Source organism: Cnephaeus nilssonii (genome assembly GCF_951640355.1).
Source record: "Cnephaeus nilssonii genome assembly, chromosome: 3".
Lineage (NCBI taxonomy): Eukaryota > Metazoa > Chordata > Mammalia > Chiroptera > Vespertilionidae > Cnephaeus > Cnephaeus nilssonii.
The window spans coordinates 74,360,777-74,374,655 of NC_137074.1; positions in this window are offsets into that span (position 1 = coordinate 74,360,777).

Genomic DNA, 13,879 nt, shown 5'->3' on the forward strand with positions numbered 1-13,879 from the left:
TCTTTTTGGGTGTTAAGTGTTATATCTGTGACCACTTTCCAATCACTCAGAAAAAAAATGTGGCATACATGCATGTGGGAATATATACATATATATATATATTAGAGGCCCAATGCACAAAGATTCGGGCAAGAATGGGTCTTCCTTCCCCTGGTTGATGGCACCACATTCTCTCCAGCCCAGAGCCACCTTTCTGCCTTCCCACACTGCCCAGAGGCCTGGAGCAGCTGGTGCAGTGTGGAACACCTGTGTCCTGGCCATGGCGACGACTCAGGTGTCCCGCCCTGCCCCTGGCCACTCGGTGCCTGCATATGCAAATTAATACATCATCTTTGTTGGGTTAATTTGCATACTCACCCCTGATTGGCTGGTGGGCATTGCGGAGGTACGGTCACTTTGCATCTTTCTCTTTTATTAGTGTAGATATGTATATATCTTACATATATATATATATATATATATATATATATATATATATATATATTTCCCAGTTTATATAAAGTGAGAAAGAAAAGATAAATCAAACGTGGCAAAATATTAGCTGGCAAAGTTTAAAATATATATATATATATATATATATATATATATATATATATATGTTTAAAATTTTTTAAAAAGCATAAAGAAGAGGCACAATTTATATTCTTTTTGAGTAATGCAAAATTCTCCCTCCACAGAGAATCAATTTAATCAATCATTTGCAATACTAACTTGTATACTAAATATGTTCTCCAAAAGTTAATGCCAAACGTGTGGAAAGTCAGCAGTGAACACACTAAGTGCTGCTGTTGTCTTTCCTGAGAGTTGCTTACTTCCCAGCAAATTGAAATTTTTCTCTTAGTGCAAATATTTGAAGTGTCCTAGGATGTGCATTGTTCTAACTCATGGTGAGACATTTTTTATTTCATGCTGTTTCCTCTCTCTGCCAAGCTAGCTTTTTTATGTGTATGTGCAATTTATAGACTCATCATTTAAAATGTTTATGGATGTGGGATTATTCATTTATCTTTTGTATAATTTCTAAAACACAGAGCCATGGCTATTATCTGGTACCAACTGTATAATTTGTAATTCTCTATTTTCTTGAAAATACAAAGTGATAAAAACCCTAAGCATTATGAAGTGACCTGAGAAAGTAAGATACATTTAAATTATGGGGCCGACGGAGGAATCACTTTGCTTTTATTACAGATATCTAAGCTCATTTAGTTGTCTGAGGCAAGTGCCACAGTACAAAATATTTTACAACTAATTTCATTATTATCTTGTAAGAGATAAATGAAAAAGAAAAGTCAGGGCAAAAGGAATAATTTTAGTGTTTCTCTGAATGTCATTTTGACTTAAATGATCATTTATCATTTTAGGTCTCTTGTTTACATCCAATATTTTCCTATGCAAATACCTATCATTTTATACAAAATTATAAACTAATTTGGCTCTGTGTGGCTCCAAACTCTAAAGTAGTACCAAATCATTTACCACTGTTATTCTAATAAAAATATTTAATACATGAACAGGCTATCAAAATGTGTTATTTTCCGTATATGCAGTTCATAACCCAATTTCCTTCAGGAAATTCTCTGACTTCAATTAGAATTATAAACAGAAGCCGATAACAGTATGAGCCTCACTAAACAAATATGTTGTGGTATTTTAAGTAAAGGGGTTAAAGAGATAGAATGAAATATCAAATGGCTTGCAGTCCTGAAGCCTTACCAGTAGATACATTTTACATGTAAAACAAGCCTTTAGTTATGCAAATATCTTACACCAGAACAGTTGGCACATCAGAGACTCTTTTATTTATTTTTTATCTTTTTGCCATTTCAGTCCACATTATTAATTATTAATGAAATAAAAAAGAAAACCCATATTTCATAAATCATTAATTTTTAGCTACATGATCACAGGAGAGTTAACAATCAGTTGTTTTTAGATGTATAGGAATATGGTAGGATAATTTGTCATTGAAGATCCATGGTTTCCTTTTATTTGCAGCAGGGAGTGGGTGAAATTCAGTAATTATCATTAGAATTATGAATCATTTATAAAAGTTTGAATTTTAATGACTGTAGATACCACATTCATCATTCAGGTTGGAAATATTTTATTATTCAATTATTAAACATGTTATGCAGTAGTATTGCATTTAAATGAGAAATTATCCTGTATGAAGTATTATGCAAGGATATTAGTCTACATATGTTTATTTATGCTAGAAAATGCAGTCTTGCACTTTATTTTCTGAAAAATAAATATAAAATGCTTCACATTATGAATATTCCTGCTGATTATCCAGCATATGAGAATTCTTGTCAATATATCCACTTCGAAAGAAAGAATCTTATCATAATTCTATTTCATTTTATTTTTTTACTTAGAGAAAGAATTGCCTGTCATTTCAGATTCATATGCTTTATAGTAGAGACCCTGTATGGAGTGGAGCAAAACATGTTCAGTATTATGAAGACGGCCTTTTAAGTCATGAAATATTTTATTGAGTTAACTCAGTGACCTGGATTTTTATTTTTTAACTAGAGACCTGGTGCAGGAATTCGTGCATGGGTGGGGTCCCTCAACCTGGCCAGCGATTGAGGTTCATCAGGGCCGTTTCACCTGATTGGGGCCAGCCAGCTTGGAGGAGGGACTGTGGGAGGTTGGCTGGCCATGGTAGGTTGTCTGTGAGAGTGCACTGACCACCAGGGGGCAGCTCATGCATTGAGCATCTGCCGTCTGGTGGTCAGTGCATGTCATAGCTATCTGCAGGTCATCTGGTTGTCTGGTTCTAATGGTCGCTTACGCTTTTATATAGATACATATTTTTGTTAATTTGAGAGAGAAAAAGTGTTATTTCACTTATATGCATTCATTGGTTAGTTTTTGAATGTGCCCTAACAGAGATCAAACCTAAAAACTTGGTCTATCAGGATGATGCCCTAACTAATTGAGCTACAGGCCAGGCTGGCCTTTCATTTTACATTGAAATGTGAGATTTTATAGAGTATCAATTTACCCATGTGGTACACACAATAATGGCTCCCAAAAGATGTCCCCATGCTAACCCCTAAAACCTGTGACTATGTTATTTTAAATGACAAGGGCATTTGCAGTTGTGAATACATTATTATTATTAAGAATCTTAAGATGGGTTATTGCCCTGGATTATCCAGAAGGGCCCTTATAAAAGAAAGGCAGACAGGAGTGTCAGAGTCATAAAAGGAGACATGATGACAGAAGCAGAGGTTGGAGTAATGGCATTTCTGGAAGAGACCATGATCCCAGGGACACAGCAACCATTATAAACTAGAAAAGGCAAGGGACAGATTCTTCCCTGTAGCCTCTAGAAGCAACACAGGCCTATCAATGCCTTTATTTTATTCAGTAAAACCCATTTCCAATGACTAGAAGTGTAAGATAATAACTTTGTGATGTTGAATCCACTGTTTGTGATAATTTGTTACAGCAGCAATAAGAAATGAATATACCCAGATACCAGATAATTTTCTCCCTTCTCATTTTTAAATTAATCATAATTATCAATAATTAAAAAACACACACAAAAAAAACATTTATACTTTGTCCTGGTCAGTGTCACTCAGTGGTTAGAGCATCAGGCTGTGAACCAAAGGGTCACAGATTCAATTCCCTATGGAAGGCAAGTACCTGGTTCAATCCCAGCCTCAGTCAGGGAACATGTAAGAGGCAACCTCTCACATTGATGTTTCTCTCTCTTTCTTTCTCCCTCCCTTCCACTGTCTCTAAATATCAATGGAAAATATATTCTCGGGTGAGGATTAACAACAACAACAAAACACATTTATAGTTTTATGTCATCCTGAAAAGAAAAAAATACAGGTAGGTGGTCAGTACAGTATCTCTGTACATGATATTCAGTGTTATATGTCCCCATTCTAAGATATTTATACATAGCATAGAATACTTGCTAACTCAACTTTTCTCCTGTAACTCCACTATACATTTGTCTCCTTGACGATTGCACATGCATAATATTGTTTATGGCTTTTATTTTTCAATTACTTAGAGGAATTCATAAGAATAACATCAGTTCAGGCATATAACTAGGAATAAAAAGAATTGTTTTTAACTTTAGATCATCATTTAATTTGAGCTTTTGTCATTGTGAAGGAAAAAGAGTCCCAAAATAGAAGTGATAAAATATAGCTTTTATTCTTATTTCTATCCCTTACCAACTATGCAAAAGTTGACAAAACCATTTCCTTTATATGTTAACTTTTAATTTTGTTGTAATTTTAGATTCACATGCACTTGTGATATGTGATACAAAGTAATCCTATATAATAAAAGGCTAATATGCAAATGTCCCCTCTACTGGGAGTTTGACCAGGGAGCAGAGCTGGCTGGCTAACCTCCTGTGTCCCCTCCTCCTGGCCGGCCTGGCCCGATTAGCCCTGATCGTGGAGGGCTGGCCAGACCCCACCCATGCATGAATTCATTTATTGGGCCTCTAGTCATATATAACCACTATAGGTGCAGTGCACAAAATTCATGCATTGGGGGGCATCCCTCAGCCTGGCTTTCACCCTCTCCAATTTGGGACCACTAGCTCCCAACCCCTCACCTGCCTGCCAGCCTGATCACCCCCTAACCACTCCCCTGCCAGCCTGATCAATGTCTAACTGTTCCCTTTCCAGCCTAATTGCTCCTAACTGACCTCCCCTGCAGGCCTGGTCACCCCCAACAGCCCTCCCCTGCTGGCTCGGTCACCTCTAACTTCCCTCCCTTGCCAGCCTGGTCGCCCCTAACTGCCCTCCCCTGCTTGTCTGATCACCCCTAACTGCCCTCCCCTGCTGGCCATCTTGTATCCACATGGGGAGGGCCATCTTTGACCACATGGGGGGCCATCTTGTGTGTTGGAGTGTTGGTCAATTTGCATATCACCTCTTTATTATATAGGATGGCTTCAAAATCTGTGGTGATACCTGGTTTTATATCTAATATTGGTGGTCTGTATCTTCTTTTCTCTGTTTTAATTTTGTCATTCTGGCTTCACCAATTTCATTGATAGTTTTTAAATTAACCAACATTTTGTTTGAATGTGTGTTTTTCTCAATTGCTTTTAGACATTTTAAGAATGTTGTGTAAATGAAATTATATATAATGGAATTGATTTCTGCTCTTATATTTGTTTTGTCCTTTTTTCTGTTTGCTTTGAGTTTATTTTCTCTTTTAATTTCTTGAGGTAGGAACTTAGATTATTGAAATGATATTTTCCTCTGTTCAAGAGTAAATGTTTAGTGTGATGTATGTTCCCCTCTGCACTGCTTTAGTTGGATTTCATGTATTTTGGTATATTCATTTCCTTATATTTTATAATTTATTATAAATTATATGACATGCACTTTGACCTATATATTTTTAAAATTTTCAAGCATTTAAAGATTATTTGTGGTCTTTGTTATTAATTTCTAGTTTCATTCAATTATGTTCATGTTCAGATTTAAATTATTCAATTATGTGTCATTTCAGTTATTTTAATTTATTTTTTAAATTTTTGTTTTACTTTTTAAAAATGTTTCTTTATTGTTGAAAATCTGTCTACCCTCCCCCCACCATTGGCCCTCTCCACCTCCCCCCCCCTGTTCTCTCCCTAGGCCTTCCCCACACATATACATATAAGCATAACTTTCCATGAGTTATACATATATGCATACAAGTTCATTGGTTAATCTCCTCCCACCCACCCCCTTCCCTCTGAAATATGTCAATCTGTTGCATGATTCAATGTTTTTGGATCTTTTTTTTTTTCCATCAGTTTATTTTGTTCATTAGATTCCACATATAAGTGAGATCAATTGACACTTTTTCTTGACAGGCTTATTTCTTTTAGCATAATACTGTCCAGGTCCGTCCACTTTTAATTTCTTAAGGTCTATGTTTTAGTCTAACATATTCTCCATTTCCATGAGGGCTTAAAATATGTATTCTGCTATTGCTGATGGAGTGTTATGTATATGTTGATTCTTGGCTAATTTCCTTTTCAACCCCAATCTCATCTACTTTGTGCTGATTTCTCCCTCTATAAAATGGAAAGAAAGACTTTCCTGTATTACTAGATTTTGTGAGGATCTCATGGAATGACATATGTAAAAGTCCTTTGTTATTATTAAAGTCCCAAACACAAGGATATTATTATCATCTCTCTGCAATGAGTATAACTCTTTCATGAACTCAAAACCTGGATCTTTAAATGATTTATGTTGAATGTTATGAAAAAATATAGCACAATGATCAACTGAGATCACAATTGTAGAAAATAAGTAACATGCTTAGCTTCAGGCCATCCATAATTTTAAAAAACATGGTATATGTGCCCCATCTACTTCTCATTTTTAGTAAGTTCCATATAGGAGCAAGATAAAATAAATATGACTTCAATCCATTTTGGATACGCTATAAAGATTCAACAAATATTTAATATTTGTTATACTATTTCATAACATTAAAATATTAACAACTCTTCAAATACGCCCCCTAAGGCAAATCATTTTTATCTAAATTTCACACATCATATTTAGATTTGGATTACTTTCTCCTTTCAACTTCTTCTCACACCACTCTTTTTATTCTTTTTATTAATTTCTATTTGGAAACAGAATTAAAACATTTAGACATGAAATTGTGTGTGGCATCCCTAAATCAAGCCACTATAATCATAATCAGCACTTATGAAATTATTTGTGGAAAACTATCAGTATTTTATTTTACTGTTTAATTGCCAACAGATATGTGTTCTCCTTGACCATCACTAGTAATCAGCAACTAATTTAACTCACCACTCAAGTTTTACATCACCTAAACTGTTTTGTAACCTGTTTAATTATATGTCAAATATTGCTGTAACTTTTCCTGTACTTATCCCGTGTGGGGCAGGTAATAAACAATAGCAGATGGTCCTCGAATAGCCCTAGTCTCAGAGGATTATTTTATCTAAACTAACAAACTCCTTTCAAGTTCTGTGGCAGAGCAATAGCTAAAGACATTTAATATAATTAAAGGATGTGCATGCACCTGTTAAACCTAAGGACCTTCTAAAACCACATGAAATTCTTTAACAGAAATTCTAGTGTTCTCAGTGTATAATCACTGGTATCCCCAAAAGATTTTTAATTATTCTGTTATGAAACAAACTATATCAAAGGTGGTAAGTAATGAGGAACTTTGGATTACACTGATTATACTAGAAATATAAAACAGATTTTGGAAGCCGGAAGACAATGCCAGGGCTGTGAACTTATACAGTAAATATAAAATAATTTTCTATGATTGTGGAATAAGAAGATACCTTTAAAAATATACGATAGAAAAAGGTACCTCTCCAAGTGTGAAGATGTAAAAAATATGAATATATAAGAATATCCTAAATCTCTTACATAAGTAAAAAGAAACCTAGTCAAAACATTTCCACTGAGAAAGGTGGCAGAAACAAGCTTAAGAACATTCAGATGGGTGAATTGTTTCAACATATCAGTGGAGCTTGGCCATCAGTTACTGCTTCAATGGTATTTCTGAGGAGTGTATTTCTCAGAGGTGTTTAAGTTTTAAAAGTCAAAATAAACACATCTTGTTAGATTAAATCTGTTACTGCTCCTGAGGCTTTCAGGCTCTTTGCTCTATTACAGATTACATTGCTTAAACAGGGTTTATTTTTATAAAAATTGTGGTTTTATTGTTTTTTAATTTTCTGGTCATAGAAATTTACATGAATGATCTTTTTTGTCTTTTATTTTATAATAAAAACAATACAGGCTGAGTAACTGTTAGTTATTTAGAAGTCTTAATAACCATTGCCATTTCTAGTAATGATCTCAGAATAGATACAGAGGTAAAAATGAGTCTGACACAGTCCTCAACTATGATGCTTAATACACTGAAAAATGTAAACATTGGGGTAGAACAGTCACATTGCTGCTTACATCTCCGAGGATCCCACAGAAGATCAACAGAAGAATTTAGTCCTAAGAATGCTCATAAACTACAGATATCTGATTTTATTTCTTGGAGATACTTGATAATATTGCATTTAGGAAAATTATGTTGATGAATACTATTGATGCTTTGAAGTGATGCTCACTTCTATAATTCATATACTTCTAAAAAATATGTGGGTATGTAAGTGTGGGGCTTGCTTTATTCACAAAATTGTTTTTGAGGCTAACAAAATTTATCTTACCCAATTAATTCATCAGAATCAGGTGAATTGTAACTTTATATCCTAACAGTAAATCAAGAAGTTACTAAGCAGTAGGAAATGCACAAGAGTTTTATTTTTTTATATTAATTTTTTTCTGTGTAAATTTTATCAAATCTTTATTACTTTGAATTTACCAATTCTTTAATTACTATTGGGTAAATACAATGACATGTCATATGTGTCATATATATGTTATATTATCCTATATAATAAAACCCTAATATGCAAATTGACTGAACAGCAGAACGAACGGTTGCTATGATGCGCACTGACCACCAGGGGGCAGACACTCAATGCAGGAGCTTCCCCCTGGTGATCAGTGTGCTCCCACAGGGGGAGCGCCACTCAGTGAGAAGCCAGCAGATGGACATCCACCCAAGGGGCCCGGACTGCGAGAGGACGCAGGCCAGCCTGAGGGACCCCCCACAGTGCACGGATTTCATGCACCAGGCCTCTAGTAATATATATAATTTAATATATGTGATATACTTGAATAGTAATTTTTACATTTTTATTGTTTTCTCATTTTTTTAGTATAGCAGCTTAAAGTTACATAGTAAAATGAAAATAAATTTCCAAGATTATAGAAATTTTAGTATTCTCTTTCAGAAAACTAAATTTTTATGTATTTATATAACGTATTTCTAATTTCATAAAATATTTTTAAACTTTATGTATTTTTCTTAGTTATTTTTACATCTTTCATCTCTATGCCTTTTAATTATTTTTCTGCTTTTATAGTTAATGCCTTTGATGAGTAGCTTTCATTTATTGACAGGTGAAACTTTCTCATTAACCTTAAAGGTGTTTTCTTGACTGTTATTCTCTTCAAGTAATATGCTAAAGATATTTCACACTTGTCTATTATCTATCAAATTAAAAATAATTCTTCACTTTCCAAATATGGTATGTATTAATTCTCTACCCAAATCCTAAAGTTTAGTAGATATTTTAATTTTGGATCACCTAAATTTATCTTTAATTCTAGTTATGAAGGCAATATTAATAGAATTCTGAAACACAAGAGTAGAAGATATATTTTTCCTTTTTAAATTTTTTTATTGTTTAAAGTATTATATATGAATCCTTTTTTCCCCCAATGACCTCTCTCCGCTTGTTCCCCACCTCCATCCCCCACACATGCCCTCACCCTGCCTACTGACTGTGTCCATGGGTTATGCTTATATGCATGCATACAAGTGCTTTGGTTGTTCTCTCCCCACACACACACTCCCGCCCCTGGCCCCTTTCCCCTGAGATGGGGTGGTGTGTTGGATGCTTCTAAGTCTCTGGATTTATTTCTTTTTCCTTTTTTTTTTAATATTTTATTGATTTTTTTTACAGAGAGGAAGGGAGAGGGATAGAGAGCTAGAAACATCGATGAGAGAGAAACATCGACCAGCTGCCTCCTGCACACCCTCTACCGGGGATGTGCCCGCAACCAAGGTACATGCCCTTGACTGGAATTGAACCTGGGATCCTTGAGTCCGCAGGCCAACACTCTATCCACTGAGTCAAAATGGTTTCCGCTCTGGATTTATTTCAGTTCATCATTTTATGTTGTTCATTATATTCCACATATGAGTGAGATCATGTGATATGTATCTTTCTCTGACTGACTTAATTTCACTTAGCATAATGCTCTCCAGTTCCATCCACACTGTTGCAAATGGTAAGAGTCCCTTCTTTTTTACAGCAGCGTAGAATTCCATTGTGTAGATGTACCAGTTTTTTTAAGCCACTCATCTGCTGATGGGCACTTAGGCTGTTTCCAAATCTTAGCTATGGTGAATTGTGCTGCTATGAACATAGAAGTGTGTATGTCCTCTCTGATTGGTGTTTCTGATTTCTTGGAATATGTTCCTAGAAGTGGGATTACTCAGTCAAATAGAAGTTACATTTTTAATTTTTTGAGGAAACTCCATATTGTTCTCCACAGTGGCTGTACCAGTCTGCATTTCCACCAGCAGTGCATGAGGGTTCCTTTTTCTCCCTATCCTCACCAGCACTTGTTTGTTGATTTGTTGATGATAGCCATTCTGTCAGGTGTGAGATGGTACCTCATTGTTGTTTAGATTTGCATCTCTTAGATGATTAGTGACTCTGAGCATGTTTTCATATGTTTCTTGGCCTTCTATATGTCCTCTTTCCAAAAGTGCCAATTTAGGTCCTTTGCCCATTTTTTGATTGGATTACTTATCTTACTTTTGTTAAGTTATATGAGTTCCCTACAAATTTTGGAGATTAAATCGTTATCTGAGATAACATTGGCAAATATGTTCTCCCATGCAGTGGGCTTTCTTATTGTTTTGTTGATGATTTCTTTTGCTGTGCAGAAGCTTTTTATTTTGATGTAGTCCCATTTGTTTATTTTCCCCTTAGTTTCCATTGTCCTAGGTGCCATATCAGTAAAAATATTGCTATGACATATGTCTGATATTTTGCTGCCTATGGATTCTTCTAAGATTTTTGTGGTTTCCCGTCTTACGTTTAAGTCCTTTATCCATTTTGAGTTTATTTTTGTGAATGGTGTAAGTTGGTGGTCTAGTTTCATTTTTTTTGCGTGTATTTTTAAAGTTTGTGTGGAGACCACAGGGCTCTTCTTTAATCTAAGAAAACATCTAAAGTAGAGATTAGTTTAAAGACAAACATTAAAAAGAAGCAATGGGGGAAATAAAGGGATATATGTAATATTTTCAACAATAAAGATTAAAAAAAGAAGCAAGTGCTCAAATGCACTGAAAGCTTAACAAAAGTAAAATGAAATAAAATTTAATTTAGGTTATTTAACTATATGAGCTGTACTCAATGGAGGAGATTAATTCTTAAAAAAATTAATTTTTGTTACTTTCAAAACAAGTTATCTATGTTTAATACCAGTTTAATAATATATATACAAAACAATTTTATGTCAGGCATTTGGAAATAGAACTGATCACATAATTTCAAGTGCTCTGATTCTTGCCAAAAATGACTGTACAAAGTCCTCCATAATCACGGTCATTTGGGAGTTTGTCCTTTTAATTCTTTTAGATTACATTTCATCCTCTATTCAGGTAATATTAACTTCCATGTCTCAGAATCATAATTTCTGAATCATCTTACATGATTGATCCTAATTTAGATATACAGTAGAGCCACTTTTAAATAAACAGTCTTTAATATCTCCAATAGCACATTTAGTTCAAAGAAGAGAATTGAAATATCACAAAATAGAGAAAAAAAATTTTTGATGCTGCAAATATATAACATTTTGTGAAGAAAATAAAAAAAATGTGTAGTCTTTAATGAGGTCTAAAGGGCCCTTAAGAGTATTGGATTCTAGTTGTGTTTCTCAGTTCAGGTATACTTAGCTGATCCTTGACAAGTTTTAATTTTGTCAGTTTACACTGCATTTCTTATTTCACAAAACAAGTGCCAATAGCATTATCCATCAAATGACAACTCAAAGTTGAGATTGCATTTATCTAATTTCTTGTGAGATTGCATTTATCTAAATTCTTGCACATCCTGATTGAAAACCACTGGATATAAAGTGGCCCACATATCTTCTACTTCTCACTCATGTGGAATCTAATGAACAAAATAAACTGATGAACGAAGAAAGACCCAGAGGCATAGAAGCATCGAACAGACTATGGAACCTCAGAGGGAAGGCAGGGGAGGGTAGGAGGATGGGAAGATGTCAACCAATGAACTTATATGCATAATTCATGAACACTGACAATAGAGTGGTGAAGTCCTGGGGTGGGGGTTGGGGTGAGCTGGAAGAGGCCAATCAGGGAAAAAGGGGACATATGTCATACTTTCAACAATAAAGACTTAAAATAATAATTTTAAAATCAAAGTGAAAAAAATTCTCAAATTTTCAAAGATTAATATATTTTCCCCCTTTTGATTACCTTGTCCTCACAATACCAACTTCTCCACTCTGAATGGTAAGCTTATTTGATTGGCTGTGCGCTCAAAAGGTCTGTAGTTATCCGGATCCATCTGAGACTGGGAAAATAAGGTTAATAATAGGGGAAAATACCAGGACAAATGGCCACACATTTATGTTATTTTTATCTTCATCTCTCTGCTTGTTATTCTTTATTTGGTAACCCTAGGCAGGTACGAAATTATGGCCCCTTTTTATCTGTGCCAGCACACAGGACATAGGCACCAACCTTATCCCAGGACCCACAGATTTCATGCTCATTCCAAATCTCTGTGTGCCGCTTATTTGGCTCTTTAATCTCTAAAGGTGTTAATTGCTTCTTGGTCCTTGTCAAAGACTGGAATTTTAACTTCTGAGTAAATGAACTGTTTACTGGTAATTGTAAAAAATATCTAATGAATAAATGGCTGAGCAATCTACATTCAACCTCTTCATTCCATCATGTTTACCTCCCCTTGAGTTATCTTCTAAAATAGAAAGTTAATAATCTCAGCTCACACTTAGAAAATATTCATAGGTCCTCATCACCTGAAGTAATATTAAATATCTTTAGTTTTTTTTATGACCAGGCCCATTATCATCTGTGGAACCCCAACTCCCCTTACTACAAACTTCTGTCTAGTTCTAGTAATTCAGACTGATGTAGTCCTGGGATGTCTCCTTTTTTTATTCCATTGAACATGCTATTTGGTCGGCATGGAATATCTGCTGCTGTTGGACCGCCTGGGCAGTTCCTAATCATGATACCACTTACACACTACTTTATGAAACATTTCCTGGCCTTCCTTAAGTATGTGTTAATATCATAAAACTTTCTATTTATGCTGTTACTTGTAAGTTTATGTCATACTTTAATTACATACATGAACCAAAAAACCTTTGTAGTCACATTTTAATTATTTTTATATCATAAAGTTGCTAAGGAAAGAAACTTCATTTATTCATTTCTTTATTCAATATTACCCTGCCCCAGTCACAGAAAGAGAGCTGCTATGAAGGAAATTGTTGTTAGCAACACAATTAATATAGATAGAATGATTTAACTATGACTATGACTAAGATATAATTGGACAACATTGATTTCCTTTCTTATGTGGTATTTTGGAAATGCATTTAGGAAAACATCCTAAAAACATTATAAAGCAATGCTTGAAATCTTGAAAGACTGATTAAATATTTAAGGACCACAGAACTTTAAAAGTAACTAGTGTGCCCTAAGTATGAGTGACAGAAATTAGGATAAGGCATGGTTAATGGTTTCAAAAATACGTAATAATGTAGATAAACTGGTAAAGAAAAACTTAAAGCACAAAATGAGAGCAAAATGAAATAGATGTATGAAGTACTTTGAGTTACTTGCATGTCTTTACAAGCAATAGCATAACCTGACTTCTGTTTTAGAAAGATAGATATCCCAGTAATGTGGAACATAGACATCAGAAACACAAGGCTGAAGAGCTTTAGGCTCATCACACTTATTGAACACAACCAGTAAAAGTATTCTGTTATTTTGTTTAGGAACAAATGCTGAGCCAAGCTTTGAAGTCCTATTGATGGATCAAAAGACTTTGAAACCCATGTGATATTTTCATCTCTTCTCTGGTTGATGCTTTTAGAAAGAAAAAAAAAATACATAAATGGCACAACAGATAATACTGTAAATAAGACTAGAGGCCCAGTGCATGATTAAATCATGCATGTGTAGG